The sequence below is a fragment of the Canis lupus genome, chromosome 21 (genome assembly GCF_048164855.1).
Source record: "Canis lupus baileyi chromosome 21, mCanLup2.hap1, whole genome shotgun sequence".
Classification (NCBI taxonomy): Eukaryota; Metazoa; Chordata; class Mammalia; order Carnivora; family Canidae; genus Canis; species Canis lupus.
This window is the reverse complement of record NC_132858.1, coordinates 42,536,367-42,555,551: the sequence shown is the minus strand read 5'-3', so window position 1 is coordinate 42,555,551 and position 19,185 is coordinate 42,536,367. Positions and strand designations below refer to the sequence as shown.

At 38.2% G+C, this 19,185-nt stretch overlaps 1 long non-coding RNA gene across 3 annotated transcripts in view; it reads left to right on the top strand.

Annotated features, from left to right (window-relative positions):
* Nucleotides 1-19,185, top strand: part of LOC140613081 (uncharacterized) — a 412,316-nt gene that overhangs the window by 244,559 nt on the left and 148,572 nt on the right. The window lies entirely within an intron of this gene.

The following is a 19,185-nucleotide window of genomic DNA, read 5'->3' as shown; positions in this document are numbered from 1 at the left end:
TCTTTGGCTAGGTTTATTCTTAGGTATCTTACAGGTTTTGGCACAATTATAAGTGGGAAATTTGCTGAATTCCTGAATGAGTTCTAACAATTTTAGGGTGGAGTCTTTTGGGTTTTCCACATAAATTATCATGTCATCTGTGAAGAATGAGAGTTTGACTTCTTCTTTGCCTATTTGAATGCCTTTTATTTCTTTTCATTGTCTGATGGCTTCTAGTACTATGTTGAACAACAGTGGTGAGAATGGGCATCCTGGCATGTTCCTGACCTTAGGAGAAAAGCTCTCAGTTTGTCCCCATTGAGAATGATATTTTCTGTGGGATTTTTATAGATGGCTTTTATGATATTGAGATATGTTCTCTCTATCCCTACACCATGGAGAGTTTTCATTGAGAAAGGATGCTGATTTGTCAAATGCTTTCTCTGCATCAATTCAGAGGATCATATGACTCTTGTCCTTTCTTTTATTAGTGTGATGTATCAAACTGATTGATTTGTTCAATCAGCCCAGAATAACTTGCAGTCCAGAAACTTGCAGCCCAAGTTCTTTCCCACTTAGTCATGGTGAATAATCTTTTCAGTGTACTGTTGGATCCTGTTGGCTAGTATCTTGGCGAGAATTTTGGCATCCATGTTCATCAGGGATGTTGATCTGTAATTATCCTTTTTGGTGGAGTCTTTGTTTTTGGGAATCAAGGTGATACTGGCCTCAGAGAGTTTGGAAGATTTTCTTCTATTTCTATTTTTAAAAACACCTTCAAAAAATAGATATTAATTCTTCCTTAAATGTTTGATAGAATCTCCCTGAGAAGCCATCTGACCCTGGACTCTTGTTTGTTGGGAGATTTTTGAGTACTGCGTCAATTTCCTTTCTGGTTATAGGCCTGTTCAGGTTTTCTATTTCTTTCTGTTTCAGTTTTGATAGTTTATATGTTTCTAGGAATGCATCCATTTCTTTCAGACAGCTTAATTTGTTAGCATATGGTTGTTAATAATAACGTTCTTATAACTATTTGTATTTCTTCAGTGTCGGTTGTGATCTCTCCTTTCATTCATGATTTTATTAATTCTCTTTTTTTTTGATAAGTCTGGTTAGAGGTTTATTGATCTGTTAATTCAAAAAAACAGCTTCTTGTTTCCTTGATCTGATCTACTGTTCTGGTTTCTATTTCATTGATTTCTGCTCGAATCTTTATTATTTCTCATCTCCTGCTTGGTTTGGGCTTTATTTGCTGTTCTTTCTCTGTCTCCTTTAGGTGTAAGGTTAGTTTGTATATTTGAGATATTTCTAATTTTTTGAGAAAGGTTTGTTTTGCAATGTACTTCCCTCTTAGGACTGCCTTTGCTATGTCACAAAGTTTTTGAACAGTTGTGTTTTCATATTCATTCATTTCCATGCATTTTTAAGATTCTTTTTTAATTTCCTGGATAACCCATTCATTCTTTAGTAGGATACTCTTTAACCTCCAAGTGTTCACATTCCTTCCAACTTTCCTCTTGTGATTGAGTTCAAGTTTCAAAGCATTATGGTCTGAAAATATGCAGAGAATAATCCCAAGCTTTTGATATTGACTGAGACCTGATTTGTGACCCAGTGTGTGATCTATCTGGAGAATGTTCCAAATGCACTTGAGAAGAATGTGTATTCTGTTGCTTTAGGATGGAATGGTCTATATATATCTGTGAAGTCCATCTGGTCCAGCGTGTCATTCAAAAACCCTTTTCTGGGATGCCTGGGTGGGCTCAACGGTTGAGCGCCTGCCTTCAGCCCAGGGCATGATCCTGGGATTTGGGATCGAGTCCCACATCGGGCTCCCTGCATGGAGCCTGCTTCTTCCTCTGCCTGTGTCTCTGCTTCTCTCTCTGTGTCTCTCATGAATAAATAAATTAAATCTTAAAAAAAACCCACCTTTTCTCCTTATTGATCTTCTGCTTAGATAATCTGTCCATTGCTGTGAGTGGGGTGTTAAAGTCCCCTATTATTATCAGTGTGTTTCTTAATTGGTTTATATAATGTGCTGCTCCCAAGTTAGGAGCATAAATATTTATAATTGTTAGATGTTCTTGTTGGAAAGATCCCTTAAGTATGATGCAATGTCCCTCTTCATCCCCTACTACAGTCTTTGGTTTAAAATCTAATTTGTCTGACATGAGGATTGCTACCCCTGCTTTCTTTTGAGGTCAATTAGCATGATAAATGGCTCTCCACCCCCTCACTTTCAATCTGGAGATGTCTTTAGGTCTAAAATGAGTCTCTTGTAGACAGCATAAGGATAAGTCTTGCTTTTTTGTCCAGCCTGGTACCATGTGGTACCATGTATCTTTTGATTGGAGCATTTAGCCCATTTACATTAAGAGTAACTATTGAAAGATTTAGTGCTATGTATTTCCTGTGAAGTCTGTTTCTATAGATTGTCTCTATTTCTTTCTGATCTATGTTATTTTTGGGCTCTCTCTTCTCTTGGAGGATCTTTAATATTTCTTGCGGAGATGGCTTAGTGGTCACATATTCTTTTAGTTTTTATTTTTCCTGGGAGTTCTTTATTTCTCCTTCCATTCTGAATGACACCCTTGCTGGATAAAGTATTCTTAGCTGCATATTTTTCTTATTTAATAGCCTGAATGTATCATGCCAGCCCTTTCTAGCCTGCCAGGTCTCTGTGAATAGGTCTATTGCCAGCCTAATGTTTCTACCCCTGTAGGTTGACAACCTCTTTTCTTGAGCGGCTTTCAGGAATCTCTATCTCTGAAATTTGCAAGCTTCACTATTATATGTTGGGGTGTTGATCTATTTTTATTGATTTTGGGATGGGTCCTCTCTACCTCTTGGACTTGAATGTCTGTTTCCTTCCCCAGATTAGGGAAGTTCTCAGCTACAATTTGCTCAAATATACCTTCTGTTACTCCCCCTCCTTCCTGGAGCCCCAGTAGTTTTAATGTTATATAGCATTAGTGATTTCTCAATGCCTCACCTTGTGGTCCATTATTGTTTTTCTCTTTTCCTCAGTTTCCTTTCTTTCCATCAACTTGTCTTCTATGTCAGTTACTCTGTCTTATGTCTCATTTACCCTAGCTGTTAGAGCACCCAATTTAGACTGCATCGAAGTTAAAGCATTTTTAATTTCTGCCTGATTAGATTTTATTTCTACACTAAGCGATCCTCCAGTGTCTGTTATGCTTTTTTCAAGCCCAACTAATAACCTTGTAGTCCTTATCTGAATTTCAACTTTGACATTATACTTATATACATATTGATTAGATCTGTGGCAGTGTATTACTTCTGGCTCTTTCTTTTGTTGTGAATCCCTCCTTCTAGTCATTTTGCCCAAAGAATGGATGAATGAGAGAAAAAAAATCATTAATATCAGCATGACCCAAGTGAAACACACACTAGACAAATCTGAAGAGGCCAGAAACCAAAAAAGAAAAGGAAAAAAGAAGGGGGTAAGGAGAGAGAATATAATCTCTCAAGTGGACAAAACAAGGTGGTCTACTTGGTCCTGAATGTATTTTGGTCAGTATGTTAGAAGACACTAAATCCAAAAATTGTAAAGAAAGCAAAAATTGTATATATACAAAAATAAATTTGAATAGTGAACAGTGAAAGGAAGCCCACAATGAGGAATATATCTATAAAATGTAAATGTAAAAAGTGAAAGCTAAAAAAGACTTAAAAACAAGGAATTGATAAAATAAGAAACTAGTTGAAAAAAAAGAAAAATTGATAAAATAGGAAACTAGTTGAAAAAGGAGAAAAGAAAAAAGAAAAGGAAAAATTTTAACTGATGGATAAATGCATCATGAAAAAAATCTCAAATTCTGTATACTATATTCCCCCTGGCAATAGAGTTTTGCAGTCCTGTGTGCTCTGTAAACTTGGTGTTCCCTGTTCTTCCAGCTGGGGGAGGGGCCTACTGCGTTGATTCTCAAGTGTCTTTGGATGGAGTTGTACTACCCCTTGCCAGGGTGCTGGGCTCAGGATAAGCTTCTTCTGGTTGGTCTATGTTGCTTTTGTTCCCTGAAGGCTTTCTTCAGCTCTTTAGAGGATGAAAATAAAAATGGCCTCCCTGGATGGATCTCTAACCCTGGAGCTGAAAGATCGTCATCTCCTTTCTCAAGTAAAGCCTCAGGGATGAGCGGTCTTCATTTCTGTGTGTGCCAAACTCTGCAGACTTCTGTGGTGTGTGTCAGCATGGATCCTCCCAGGTGAAGGCAGAGGGTCCTCTGTTTTTGTCCTTTGAAGGGTCCTTGGAGGGAGAGCGATTGCCTGATCATGCCCCAGTTTGCAGTTCATGGAGAACAGAGCTGAGAGCCCCCTCCTGGGCTCATTGACTATAACTGGTTTCCCTGCTCCAATGTTTGGAAACTCTGCTAACTCAGGGACCTTTGTTCTTTCTGTGACTCCAGGGATCTTGAGACCACACTGTCCCTCAGTGTCCCTTCACTGAGCAGGGACATCTCTCACTGGAGCAGATTTTGAAAGGTTCTAATTTTGCCCTCTAGGGCTCTATCATTTTCCGGTGCTGGCTTATGGCCTCCCTGCCCCTGCCATTTATCTTCCCATATATCCCCTGAGATTCACTTTTCTGTACCTCCTACCTTGCAGTAAGTGGTTGCTTTTCTATTAGTAGAATTTCAGCCATTCTTTTCTTATAATCTCAGGTTGAATTCTTAGGTGTTTGGAATGATTTGATTTTTATCTAACTAAATTCAGGGGAGAGACCAGAAGAAATAAGGTCCTCCAGTCTTCGGCCATCTTGCCCTGCTTCTGAATTCGTTACGACTTGCTTAGTGATCTAATATTTGAGCTTTCCTGGAGAATGGTCCAATATTCCACTTGAGAAGAATATGTATTCTGCTTTTGAATGGAATGTTATATAAATGTCTGTAATATCCATCTGGTCTAATGTGTTAAGTCCAATATTTCTTTCTTGATTTTCTTTCCGGATGATCTATCCATTGTTGAAAAGAGGCTATTGAAGTGCCCACTATACTTGTATCAGTGTCTATTTCTCCCTTTAGGTCTGTTAATATTTGTTTCATATATTTTGGTGCTCCCATGTTGGATTTATATATATATTTACAGGTGTTATATCCTCTTGTTGAATTGACTCATTTATCATTATATAATTACCATCTTTGTTTCATTATAGTTTTTCTATTCTATTTCATCTGTTATAGGTATGGCTACTCCTGCTCTCTTTTGGTTTCCATTTGCACAAATATCTTTTCCAGCCATCGCTTTATGCCTGTTTATATCTTTAAGACTCAAGTGAGTTTTTTGTGGGCAGCAGATATTTGGGTTTGTTTTTTATCTACTCAGCTACTCAGTGTCTTTTAATTGGAGAATTTATTCCACTTAGATTTAAAATAATTATTAATAGGTATGAACTTGCTGTTGCCATTTGATTAATTGGTTTCTGGCTGTGCTACAATTCCTTTGTTCTTCTCTCACTGTTTTTCTTTGTGATTTGATGACTTCCTGTAGTAGTTTGCTTAGATTCCCTTCTCTTTCTCTTTTGTGAATTTACTGTAGTTTTCTGCTTTGTGGTTACCATGAGGCTTATATAAAACAACTTATAATTGTCTATTTTTAATAATAACAAGTTTGAACTTATACAAAAACTCTGCATTTTTACTTCCAACATTTTATCTTTTTGATGTCATAATTTACACCTTTTAATTGTGTGTTTCCCTTAGCAAATTACATAGTTATAGTTATTTTTAACACTTTTGTCTTATAACTGTCATACCAACTTTATATGTGATTTATCCATCACAATTACAACATTAGAGTATTCTGAATTTAACTATATATTTGCTTTTACTGGTGAGACTTCAACTTTCATATGTTTTCCTGTTACCTCTTATCATCCTTTCCTTTGAACTTGAAGATATCCTTTTAACATTACTTGAAAGACCAGTCTTGTGATGAACTCCTTCAGCTTTTGCCTCCTAGAAAACTCCTTCTCACTTTTTCAATTCTGAAGAACAAATTTAAACATATTATGCTACTCTCTTCTGGCCTGCCAAGTTTCTGCTGAAAATTCTGCTGATAGTCTTATGAGGGTTTCCTTGTATGTAGAAAGGTGAGGTTTTTTTCTTGCTATTTTTAAGATTTGCTCCTTATTTTAACTTGATTTTTAATTATAATGTGTCTTGGCATGTATCTCTTTAGATTCATTTTACTTGAAACTTTCTGGGCTTCTTGGATCTGGGTGTGTGTTTCTTTTTCAGGTTAGGGAAGTTTTCAGCTATTATTTCTTTGAGCAAGCTTTCTTTCCCCTTTCTTTCTCTTTTCTCCTCTTCAGACCCTTATAATGCAAATATTGGTCTTCTTGGTGGTATTCCATATATCTCTTAAGCTATCTTCATTCCTTTTTTCTTTTTTCTCCTCTGTTTGAATGAATTTCTCTGCCCTGTCTTCCAGTTCACTGATTCTTTCTCTGCTTAATCTGATGTGAATCGCTCTATTGAACTTTTTTTTTAAGATTTATTCATTTATTTTAGAGAGAGAGCGAGCATGAACAGTGAGAGGGGAGGAGGGAGAGTATCTTCAAGCAGACTCCCTGCTCAGTGGGGAGCCCAACACAGGGCTTGATTATACAACCTATAAGATCATGATCTGAACCTAAATTGAAAGTTGGACACTGAACTGACTGAGCCACCCAGGCACCCCTCTATTGAATTTTAAAATTCAGTTATTCTTCACTTTTGTTTGTACGTTCTTATATTTTGTCTCTTTGTTGAAATTATCACCCCATCCATACACTGTTCTAACCTCAATGAACATCTTCATGGCCATTATTTTAGCTCTTTTATCATGTAATTCACTTATATTCATTTCTTTAAGGTCTATTTCTGAATTCTTATCTTGTTCTTTTGTTTGGAACATATTTCTCTGGTCCTTCATTTTACTTGACTCCCTGTGTTGTTTCCTGTGCATTAGATAAAATAGCCACCTCTCACATGGTCTTCCATAGAAAATGAACCTTATCATTCAGCCTGTCCCTAGTTCTCAAACCTTTGTGACTGTCTCTCAAACCTTTGTGATTATCCAAGCAACTCTTTTTGTTCTTAGTGGCTTCCAGGAATTGATCTATGTCAAGATCTGACAGTGTCCCAAATGGGAGGATCTTAGCACCTGCATGCAGGCTGTCTGGAAGCCAGACTCTCAGGCAGCATCTTTTAAAGTATGCAATTAGACCTCTTTTAGGAGAAGACTGGGATATGGGTATTTCTCTGTTCCCTCTGTGCCGAACTCTTCAGACTCCAGAGGAATTGGAGGTACTGGTGACTGTAAGTACTAAGGTACTGGTGACTGTAAGTTCCACTGGCTACTGGAGCCAAGAAATCAAGGCGTGTGTCCCATGGGTGGCAGATGTAAAAGCTGGACCACCAGACATGTGCAGAAGCTTTTTTAACGGAAAGACCAACAGTCTGATACAAGGTAAAGAGATAGCCCAAAGGTGGTACCTGCCAGCAAGTGGCAGACACATTTGAAACCTGACCTTCAGGGTGCAGCTCTTAAGATATGCAAAGAGGCTTGTTACATGGAAAAACTAAGAATTGGCCATTTCTGACTGCTACCTTTGTGCTGATCCTTGAGAGAATAGACAGTTAAGTACTATTGGCTACACTCCTATTGAACCTGTAAACATAAGCCCACTGGCAAACAAAGCCAGATGATCAAGGGGGTGCATCCTCTGAGCATCAACTGGATGTGTGAAAAGCTGGGCACGGGGAGAGCGTAAAGATGGTACCCAACAATCTTGCTAGTTTCTAGAGATGACTGTAGTCTGTACTAGATTTGTGTTAAATTGGGAGCTTAACCCTCAGTCTGTGCTTTTAAGATAAGCAAAAAGGTTTGTGTTTTGTTTTGTTTTGTTTTATTTTGTTTTTCAGGGAATGACTGCAAAATAGCATTTCCATCTGTTGCCTTTATCCTGAGCTCTGGGCAGATAACCACTGTGAGTCCTTGGGAGCCTATTTATTTCCTATAGGCTTGTGAATCTCAGGGATGTAAACCCCACTGGCTTCAGAACTGGGTGTTTTGGGACACATTCCTTGGATGGAAGTCCTGAAATTTAGGGTGCTAGATGTTAGGCATGTCCAAACCCTTCACTCCTCAGGGAGAAGCTGGGAGTTGTGGTTTCTTTCCCAAATATATGTCACTTTGCTAGGGGTTGAGTTTATGGTGAGATTGTATCCCCATCTCTCTTACCCATTTTAGTGTGAAATATTTTTTCCTAGTTTGCCTAATGTATAGGAGTTGCTCAGCTGGTTTCTGGCTTTCTTTCAAAGGGACTTGTTCCATATGTAGCTGTGGGTTTGGTGTGTCCATGGGAGGAAGAGCCTGCTATGTTGCCTTCTTGAACTGGAACCCTGGAACATATTTTTAAAAATCTTCCCCTGATAATTCTTAACTTGCTTCCATGGTTGAGAATCATTACTCTAATTCTTATCTAAAGAACTGGGGTGGAAATTTTTGTAGTGTTTCCTTGGAGTCTTTACAGTGGATTGAAGAAAGGAAGGTTCATCTTTCCATTTAAAAGGCCCCATTCCTGGGCAGCCTGGGTGGCTCAGTGGTTTAGCACCGACTTTGGACCAGGGTGTGATCCTGGAGACCCGGGATTAAGTCCCACGTCAGGCTCCCTACATGGAACCTGCTCCTCCCTCTGCCTGTGTCTCTGCCTCTCTTTCTCTCTCTGTGTGTCTCTCATGAATAAATAAATAAAATCTTCTTTTTAATAAATAAAATCTTTAAAAAAAGGCTCCATTCCCGAGTGAAATATTATATAGATAGGTGTGCAAATTGGAAAGCAGAATAGATGGGCAAGAGACAAATGGCTGAGAGGATTTTCTCAGCCTAGAGAAGACTAAGGACCAACCTGAGGAGCTAGGAGTTTCAGTTGGCACCAGTGGAATGACATAAGTTGGGACTCTTTCTCCTTGGCTAGTGAACATCAAATATTGTTGGTTGAGAGGCATGGTGATTGAGGGACAGGAAGTTTTGTTTATTAGTTCAGCAGAACCATCACAAAGTTGACAAATTTAAGAAAAGATTGAGTGCTGAGGTTTGGTAGTCATATTCCATATGAATAAAATTGGGCAGATTGGTCTCCCTCCCTAAAGCTTTGAGTCTGAAGGCAGATGGATGCTCTATAGAGAACTTCCCACTCTGGAATTGGTGATGCTCAGATGCTCGTTTTGACTTCTCGGCCTTAATCAGCAGTGGGACAGAGTGTTATAGCCTTGGATTGTAATGGGGTATTTTGCTTAAAAGGCAGTTGAGCATACATGGATTGGTATACCTTGATATATGTCACTTGGTCAAATTGCTGTTTACATTGTGCCAGAGGTACACATTCTACTTCCCATAACCATACCTTGTCATTATATAAGTCTCAGCTCAAGGTTCTTTACTAAACATATGACTCCATGTTATTCCCAACAGGAAACTTGGGAAGAAAACCAAAAGTGGGTTTGCCTTCCTCCCCCATTAAAGTCAACCATGGTTGCTTAGGATCCCAGGAAAAAGGTCACAAAATCCTGATTTTCAAATGGGGCTTATGAGGCCAGACTTGTGATCTGATAAGCCAGATGGGCTATCTAAAAATTTCAAAACAATAATAACTATCAGCACAATCCTTACTATTTGTCAGGGTCTGTTCAAGTGCTTTCTATTTATTGATAATATATTTCTCACACCAACCCTACAAGGGACATATTAATATAACAAAACAACAATATAATTTAGTTCCATGACCTTGATTCCCAAACACCCTTACAAAGAAAGACTCCTTCGGAGAATAGTAAAAAATTAGACTGTTGAAACCAGGTTGCCTGGGTTCACATCTAGTTTCATTATTCACTATTAGTATGACTGGAGCAGGTTACTTGACTTCTTTATCCTATATATGAATGGGGAGATGATAACAGTACTTACCTCATAGGATCATTGAAGAATTAAATAAATTTATTTATAAAGCACTTAGAACACAAACAGCACATAGAAAGCATTATTTAAATGTCTGCCATTAATATAGTCATTATCTTAGAATTGTGTAAAGAAAGGTTGATAGTTGCATATCATCCATAGTTTCTATAAGTAAAACAGAAGACAAGAGTATTGGCAATAATATGAATTGATAATATTTTGCCGTATAGCAGTAGTAGTGTGGAATATTTAGGAGTCTAGGTAGGAAGCCAGATTACCTGAGTTCAAATTCAACTACTACTTATGAACTATGTGACCATGGGCCAGGTACTTTACTTTTCTCCGTGCTTCACTTGCCATGTCAGTAATGATGATAATGAAAATAATAATAGGCATCACATATGGCTATTGTGAGACTTAAATGAAGTAATCCATTTAAAGCACTTAGATCAGGCCTTGGGGTAAAGCATGTGCTTCCATAGTAGCTATAATATGAAGAAGGGTATTTTAGACATTAATTTTTTCTCTTTTATATACTTAGCTTTCTTCTTTTTCTTTTTCTCAATATCAGCTAATCCTCACACAACTCTTTAGTCTTTCCACAGTAAGATTTAAAGAGATCTCTTCAAGTCAACATTTGTTAAGCAGCTTTCACACTTAGTGGGTTGTGACCTGCTCTTTGTGGAATAGGATACAAAAACGGACTTTGCCCCTAAACTGCTCCCAAGATCTTAGGAAAGACTATGATGCAAACATTCAACAAGAAGTCACACTGTGATAGGCATTTTAAGAGAAATAGTACCACAGTAAGACAGGCTCCTAGAGGCTAGGCAAAAGATTCTGACTGGAAGAGTAGGAAGGCCTTGCAGAGAGGAAGTGACATGTGGGTTGTACCATGAAATATGAGTCATATTTTGTCAGTTGGAGATGAAAAATTGCTTAAGGTACACAGTCTCAGTCTTTAGCAGTACCTCAGAACCATCTGGGGACATGCTAAAATGTGGGATTCACCCACAAGTTTCTGATTCAGTGTGTCTGGGGTGGGGCTTGAAAACTTGTATGCCTAACACTTTCCCAAGTGATCCTGATGGTTCTGGTCCAAGGAACATACTTTGAGAAGCACTAAATTAAGATCAGTAGTTCACCCTGGTTTTACTTCATTTTAGAATCCTCTGGGCAACTTAAAAAAAAAAAAAAAAGACTCTCAGGAGGACACTAAAGTAATTGGTATGAAAAGAAAACAACTCCTGTGTTATTTTCATAGGCACCCAGGGTTGAGAACTTCTAGGTATTTAGGTTCATGTTGCATTTTATAAGGTACTTTCTCAAGCTCCTCTGACTCCCCCCTGTGCTTTAAGGTATTTTTATTGCTATTATTATTGCTATCCTGTTTATGGAGGCTTCAATTTTGATATGGAGACACAGAAAGGTAAGGATTTGTTGAAGATCACTGAGTCCTTGATAATGCCAGACTCAAACCTAGGTCGTTGGCCGACCACATTGCTTATTTAATACCTTTGGCCCTTTGGGGTGCAAATGCATCTAAGGGGAATGGCATGAGAATATAAAGGCATGAACACATGGTATGTGGAGGTGTGAGCAGCTGGCTAGCAAGGATCTGGAAACGTGTTTAGAAATAGGAACTTTATTTGAGAAATATCAAGCAGCCATAAACAAGTAAAAGATATTTATTTATTAAGAATGGACAATTTAACATCCCCTGAGCACCAAAAATTCTGTGCTGGCCACTATGCTTCATAGTAATACACATCCCTAATTCTCAGAGCAGTGCTACAAAATGGGAATTATTTTCCCCATTTGATGGATGAGGAAATTGAGGCTCAGAAAGACTAAGTGGCTTGCTGGACTCATGGATCTGGGAAGTGATAGAGCCTGAATTCAAAGCCAGATTTGTCTGTCTTTAAAACCCACATGGTCCCCCCCAAAAAAAAAAATAAATAAAAAATAAAACCCACATGGTACTCACAATGTGCCACTGCTATGATTTGGAATGTTTAAAGAGAAATTTTGTTAACTTTTTATTTTGAAATAATTTTAGACTTTCAGAAAGGCTACAAAAGAAAATAGTAGAGTTCCTACATACCCTTCACCTGTCTTCCCTAATATTTATTGTACATAACTGTGGTACAAGCATTAAACTGAGAAAGTTAACATGGGCATCACACCCTTAGCCAACCCAAGTGCTTTATTTGAATTTCACCAGATCTTTCAACTAATATTCTTTTGATTGTTCTAAGGATACAACTAGTATCCTAAGAGCATTTAGTTTCATATGTGCTAATATCCTCCTTCATGTCTTCCAATCTGAGAGAACCCCTCAACCTTTCTCTGTATCTTATGACCTTGATACTTTCAAAAGTACTGGCCAGTTATTTCGTAGAATGTCCCTGAATTTGAGTTTACGATGAGCCTAAGATCTGTTTCCTTTTCTTTTTAAAGATTGACTGATTGACTGATTGATTGATTCATGAAAGACACAGAGGCAGAGACATTTGCAGAGGGAGAAGCAGGCTCCCTACGGGGGGAGCCTGATGTAGGATTGATCCCAGGACCCAGTGAGCCACCCAGGTGTCCCTAAGATCTGTTTTTAACAACAGAACACTTCTGACATGAAATGTGTAGTTTCCCCTCCCTGCAAAATCAACCAATCCTCCAGCTCTTTGGACACCAGCTAGGCATGGCATCCATTGACTCAATTCAGTTTTGACACTAGCTACCTGGTTTGACTGAATTTTTCCAAACTATATACTGAGTAGAACCTCACAGAGGTTCAGAGGTAGGCAAGGTTCATCTTGATTCTAAAGTTTTTGTTTGTTTTAGTTTTTTGTCTCCGTCTTATTCTCTTTCAGTGAGCCCAGCACTCTGGCTACTAAAGAGTCATTTCTTTTTTTTTTTTTTCTTAAAGATCTATCTATCTATCTATCTATCTATCTATCTATCTATCTATGTATCTATCATCTATCTATCGAGAGGCAGAGACACAGGAGGAGGAGGGAGAAGCAGGCTCCATGCCTGGAGCCCAATACGGGACTTGATCCCAGGACTCCAGGATTGGGCCCTGGGCCAAAGGCAGGCACCAAACCACTGAGCCACACAGGGATCCCCTAAAGAGTCATTTCTAAAGTGTCTCACTTACCCTATCCCACCCATTCTGTCAAATTCCATGTCTCTTATAAAATACCTGTACTTTGCTCATTCCTTCAGAGCCCTACTCTCTGCAAAGCAGATGATTTGGTGATTGCAGTAGTGAATGAGTAGCTAATGTTCTTAGGTAATGTTGAACTTGGAGATTCAGTAAAGTAGGCCAAATCATATCTTCTTTCCACTGAAGATATGATTTTGACTGATACTGAGGATGTCGCAGTTCATGTTGATGCTACCACCTCAAAAGCAGCAGATGTAAGAACTAAGAATGAGACTGACCTAGAGGTAAAGAGGGGAGGAGGTTATTTGGAATGACTTGAGGGCACAGAAAATCTTTACTGCTCCCAAAACACTCCCCTATGACATAAAATTATTTTCTCAGCAAGTTTGAATGGGAGAGGAGGGACACTGGATGGGAAATGTTCTAGAGAGGGAAGGGTAAAGAGAAGGAGCTGGGGAACCATCTGCTCAAAAGGGTGAGGGTGTATTCTCTTCCCTCCAGGTGGGAAAGCAGTTGAGTACTAGAGGGCAGGCTTCTTGAGGGTAGACATTCCCCTCTTCTGTGCCATGCCTCTTGAAGGCAAGGGGGCTCAGGACATACTGAATGACAGGCTGATGGAATGAATGAAGTGAAGAAGGGTATGGCTGGCTTTGTAGTCTACCAATAACTGCCAAACATTTAGTTGTATCTTGAGACCCTCACAGGTCTTGAAAAAATATCATTATGTGGCCTTCACTACAACTCAAGGTGAAGTGTCTGAGTCTGGGGAGCTCATAGTGAAGGGATCAGCCAAGAGTGGGAAATGTCCTTTATAAGTGTTTCTGTGCCTGGGACACTGTGCAGGGCACTTGTGAGGCAGGTAAAACACCCATCTCTTTGGCAACTTCCCACTAAGACCTTATGCAAAGGAAAGATCTTAAAATAAATTATATCTTTTTTCAAAATGTCTTCATACCTAATTTTCCTCTTCTACTCTTCCCTTTTCCTCAGGTTTATAGAGATATAATTGGTACACAGCATGTTATAAATTTAAAGCATAGTGACTTGCTGTACACGTATTATGAAATGATAACTATGGGATGTCTGGGTGGCTCAGCGGTTGAGCATCTGCCTTCAGCTCAGGGTGTGATCCTGGGAGGGGTCCTGGGATCAAGTCCCACATCAGACTCCCCGTGGGAAACTTGCTCCTCCTTCTGGTTATGTCTCTGCCTCTCTCTATGTCTCTTGTGAACAAATAAATAAAATCTTAAAAAAATAAATTATAACCATAATAATTTTGGTTAATCAAAATATAGATTCAAAAAATTTTTTTAATGTCGATTTTCTTGTGATTTTTCTCTTAATATCTACTCTCTTGACAATTTTCAAATATACCACACAGCGGTGTTAACTGGAGTCACTATGTTGTACATTGCATCCCTAGTTCTGATTTTCCTTAGAATTGGAAGTCCGTATCTTTTGACCACCTCCACTTCCCACACCCCCTGCATCTGGTAACCACATGTTCAATCTCTCTTTCTATGTATTTGGTGTTTTATGAAGGTTTTTTTGTTTGTTTGTTTGCTTTAGGTTTCACCTACAAGTAGAATCATAATAGTGCCTTTCTCTGACTTATTTCCCATTGCATTCACTCTTCCCTTTACTCTCTTTTATACTGAATTCTCAATATTCTCTTCCTTTTGCCTCTCTCCATTCTGGAGATTTTTTTCCTCCTTGTTTCATTGCAGAAACTGAATTGCTTTTTCCCAGTCACTTTAACCATATTACTTCATTTTTTTCCCTTGGGTTTACATGTTCATCCACTTAATTCCAACACTAACTGAAGGATGTTGGCCTTGGAGCACTTGACCATTCAACTTGTGCTTATGTTTTTTCCTCTCTTTTCTACCAATTCTCTAGTTCATGCCTTCACTCTGGTCAATTGTATTAACTTGCCTTCCTGTATGACTCCTTCTTTAGATTATCTGGCTTTTCCCTGATGGGTTAGAGAGAGTTTATCATTTTATGTTCACAACTTTTAACATTGTTCTCCTCTCCCTAAGCCTGGCATCAAGGGACAATAGCTCTGCACAAATGAGTGGGGACCAAACTAGGAAGTGAACTTACAGTGTCTGTGATTTGTGGTGTCCAGCATCAGCAGTGAACTAGCCAGGGTGGGACAAATCTTCAACTGACTCTCTCAAATAGAAAAAAAAAAAAAAAACCTTCGGTGGCCCCAGTGTGTGTCTAAATCGAGGTTTGGAACTGGGTATGCTTTGATCATGCCTGTGCTCTACTCACTACTACTGACAGTGTTAAAGTGCTAGATGACTGTTTTAGCAGTCATGGTGTGAAAGGAACTGTTACTCTCTCCATTTGTCACTATGATGAGTCTTCAGGAAGTTTAGTCAATAATAACAATTGTAACAATAATAACAATTTGTTCTGCTCTACCATATTGAATGAACTCCATTGTGGTTGATCATCAACAAGTGAATGCTATTTTGGACAATCTTATTACAGATCTTCTAAGACATACAGAGTAGATGTTCTTGGACTTGAAAAGTGGGAATTTTAGATCATACTACCTTGTAAAGACTGATGTTTGTGGTTAAAACAAGAGAATGATGCTGAGATGTAGATAAATCAGTATCTATTCTGGTTTGTTTTATAAGTTGTCCATAAATCTGATGGGGCTAGAAATGGCAAATTCTCAGTTGTCAACACTTCAGTAATTCAGAATTGACTCTTATTGAAGTTTGCAGAATAACTATGAGAAATCTACTCAAGTCTTATTTGCCCTGACAGTCTACATTAGAGCATGGTTAGTCTTTTTCATTGATCTTTTACCTACAAGTGGTGAGAGTCCACCCTTATATTTCCTCCTAGACATAATTGTCTCAAACAGGACAAATAGATATGCAGTCCCACTGTATGAAACAGTAGTGTCTAATAATTCTAAGTAGTAAACAATAAATAATTTCATTTATTTAATAACTGTTCTCTGGGTACGCCCGATACTGTGCTAGGTATTAGGGATAAAATGGGGATTGATGTAAAGATAGTCCTTGTCCTGATAAAACATATATCTTAATGTCAAACACAGAAAAAGGTTATTACCTTATAAAAATTTTAACTCATGATTTTAGAAATTCAATATGTATATTAAACTAGGATTCCTCGCTATTCCTCATGCAGAAAAAAAAAATTCCTCTGGCGGATTATGTTGAGTAGTAAAGCCTATAAAAGATATCCCTTTAGAGTACTTTAAAATATAAAAATCAATTCCAGCTGCAGTTTCTAGTCAATGCCTTCATGCAACAACTCCCCAATGTGCTTTATGTAATATGATTAAGGTAGGTTATCAACTGCCTGCTGAAACTTAAAAGAAAAAATTCCCTTACAATGTGTTTCCTTTATAGGAGATAATCATGTTGATAGCTGGAGAACAACTTGATTTCTTTGAGCATTTTCCTTGCTGATCATCCTATTCACACACATTCAATACACCTAGATCTGTCATGGAATTTGAGTATTCTTTGATCAACTCAGAGAGTAAATCAATGAAATATATTGAATTTTCTGATGGGAACAATATATATTTTGTTATTTCTAGCAGCATCTGGTTTGAGCATTATTTAGGTCTTTCTCTTTCAAGCTTATAGTCAAACATGTAATCATAACCATGAAGCACAATATGCCCAGGGCAGCATCTATGGTGACACAATTAAGGACATAGGCTTATCCTTAAGTTAAAGTCCCCAAGGAGGTTTAAAATCATCAAAGGTACCAAGAAATCCTAGAAATTCTCAGCTCACACAGTAACAAGGAAATAATAAGGGTTGCCTTTTCTCTCTGAAATGGGAAGAATTATGTGTTAAATATGTGAATCTTTGACTTGAACCCAGAATATACTGTTTAATGTGACCATGACCTCAGGAAATTTATTTAACCTGTCTGAACATTAATGCAATAATATTCTGTATTTTAAAAAGACATTGTAGTTTAAATAAAGTAAAATAAAAAGACATTGTAGTTTAAATTGCATTACTCTGCCTTAAATGGAGTAAATACTAATGTTAGGGCATGTGACAGATAGTACTGTTCCCAGTAATTTTTGAGGTATGTACTTCCCCACCCCCACTGACTTGAAGATGCTCCTACCCCACTCCAGGCCATTTGGTTTGCTTTGGCCAATGTAAGTGAAACTGACACATGGCAGTTTTTGAGCAAAATATTAAGACCTTCTGTGAGGTTCCTCCATTTGTCATTTATTTTTTCTCTTTGCCACTGAGTTGCATGTACCAAGATATGTAAACTCCGTTGTTCTTACTTGGTGCTTGATTGAAGATGTGAAGCAGCGTCATAGCCAAACTGAAGCGAATATATAATGTGGCCAAAAAATAATTATTTATTGTTCTAAACCTTTGAGATTTGAAGGCTGTGTGTTATTAATCTAAGATAAGCAGACTGATACAGGGCATTATTCTGAAATGGTAGAAATAAAATTTCTAATGTCCCATTGTCATTTCTTCTCTTAGATACCTGATTTCTTTAAGAATTCTAGAACTCTTATTATTTCCATGGATTCATCCTGTGTTGATTTCATAATTAGGAATTCATTAAAACATGCTGATTTGGAAGTCTAAAGAACTGCTTATTGAAAGATCCCAAAGGTGACACAGATGCATGAGGGAAAGTATTTAGCTTTGATAATTAATGATGTTTGAGTATTTACAGTGGCTTTACAAACAACAAGCTGTTGGTAAGACTTTTGCAAAAACAAATTTGACAAGGGTCTCTTCTACCCCTATACAATACTCAAAACAGTTCCTCCCCTGGCCAAGCATGTGTCGGGCAACCAAGGATGGAGATGAAAATGGCACATTTCACTATTATTCCTAATGGTCAACTCACAGAATATTTACTTTTGAGCCCCATGACACTGGCCTCTGTTGGTTTAGAGGCCTGAGTACCCAAGGAAGGAATGCTTCCACCAGGACATCCAAAAACAGCTCCACTTGGAGCTGAGACAGCTGCCCAGATGTTTTGGATAAGCAGGCAGATGCCTTTGGATAAGCAGGCAAAAAATAAACAGGAATTGGCTAGGGTAATTACTCTTGATTACTAAGGAAAAATAGTGCACTTGATAGGCGTGGGGGGGTAGTTTTATGTTGAATCTTCTGTGGTACTCTTTGGTAAAGTATATCTTGTAATGAAAGTTAGAAGATATGAGCAATCTAACATAGGCAGGACTATCCAGAGTTCAATCCTTTAGGAAAGATGGTGTGATTGAAGCTACTGAGAGCAGAACCCGAATCACCTGAGGTGCTCACTGAGGACAACGAACTTGGAATGAATAGTGAGGGGTAGAAAGCATAAAGACCAGCCATGGACATGTGCACAGATGCAGAAATGGGGATTATGATGCCTACCCATATTTTCTTTCTTATTATCATATAAAGATATATTTTAAATAATTGTCCATTTTCTCCCTCTCCTATTCTTTATTTTTGTTGTTACATGGAATGTATTGGTTAAATCTATAGTTTAGCTTACTGGATTCAGAAAATACAGATACAATCATGACAGAGTTAGAGGAAGAAGGTCTATTTCCAGGAGATCCTGGACTTCAAGCAAATGCAGTGATTGATAGAACTTTTGTTCCTTTGCTTTTGAGGAAAGGGTGATGTGCTTTTGTTTGTACAATGGAGAGTTGGATTATGCTGACTTGGCCATTTTGTTGTTGGTGGTGATAATGTAGTTATAATCTGGAAGTCTGAATATGGAAGAAAAAGTGGACCTACTGGGCATGTGTCATGTTTTTGTCTACCCAACTCATTTGCCTGTCCTATTTTGGTAATTTTCAGATTATGAGTCCAACCTCTCCAAAGGAGAATTTCTGCCTCTACCTGGGATCTACAGGTATACCCAAATAAGATGTGGTTGTAGAAGAAAATAGCGTAAAGGATCAGTCGCCATCTAGACTCCATGCTTTGGAGGTAGTAGCTATGCTTGTATTCTGTTGTAGGGTGACCCCTGCTTGCTTTATGTTTGGCCACAGGGAACATACATTTTAGGGAGCTGTCCTTGGATCCAAG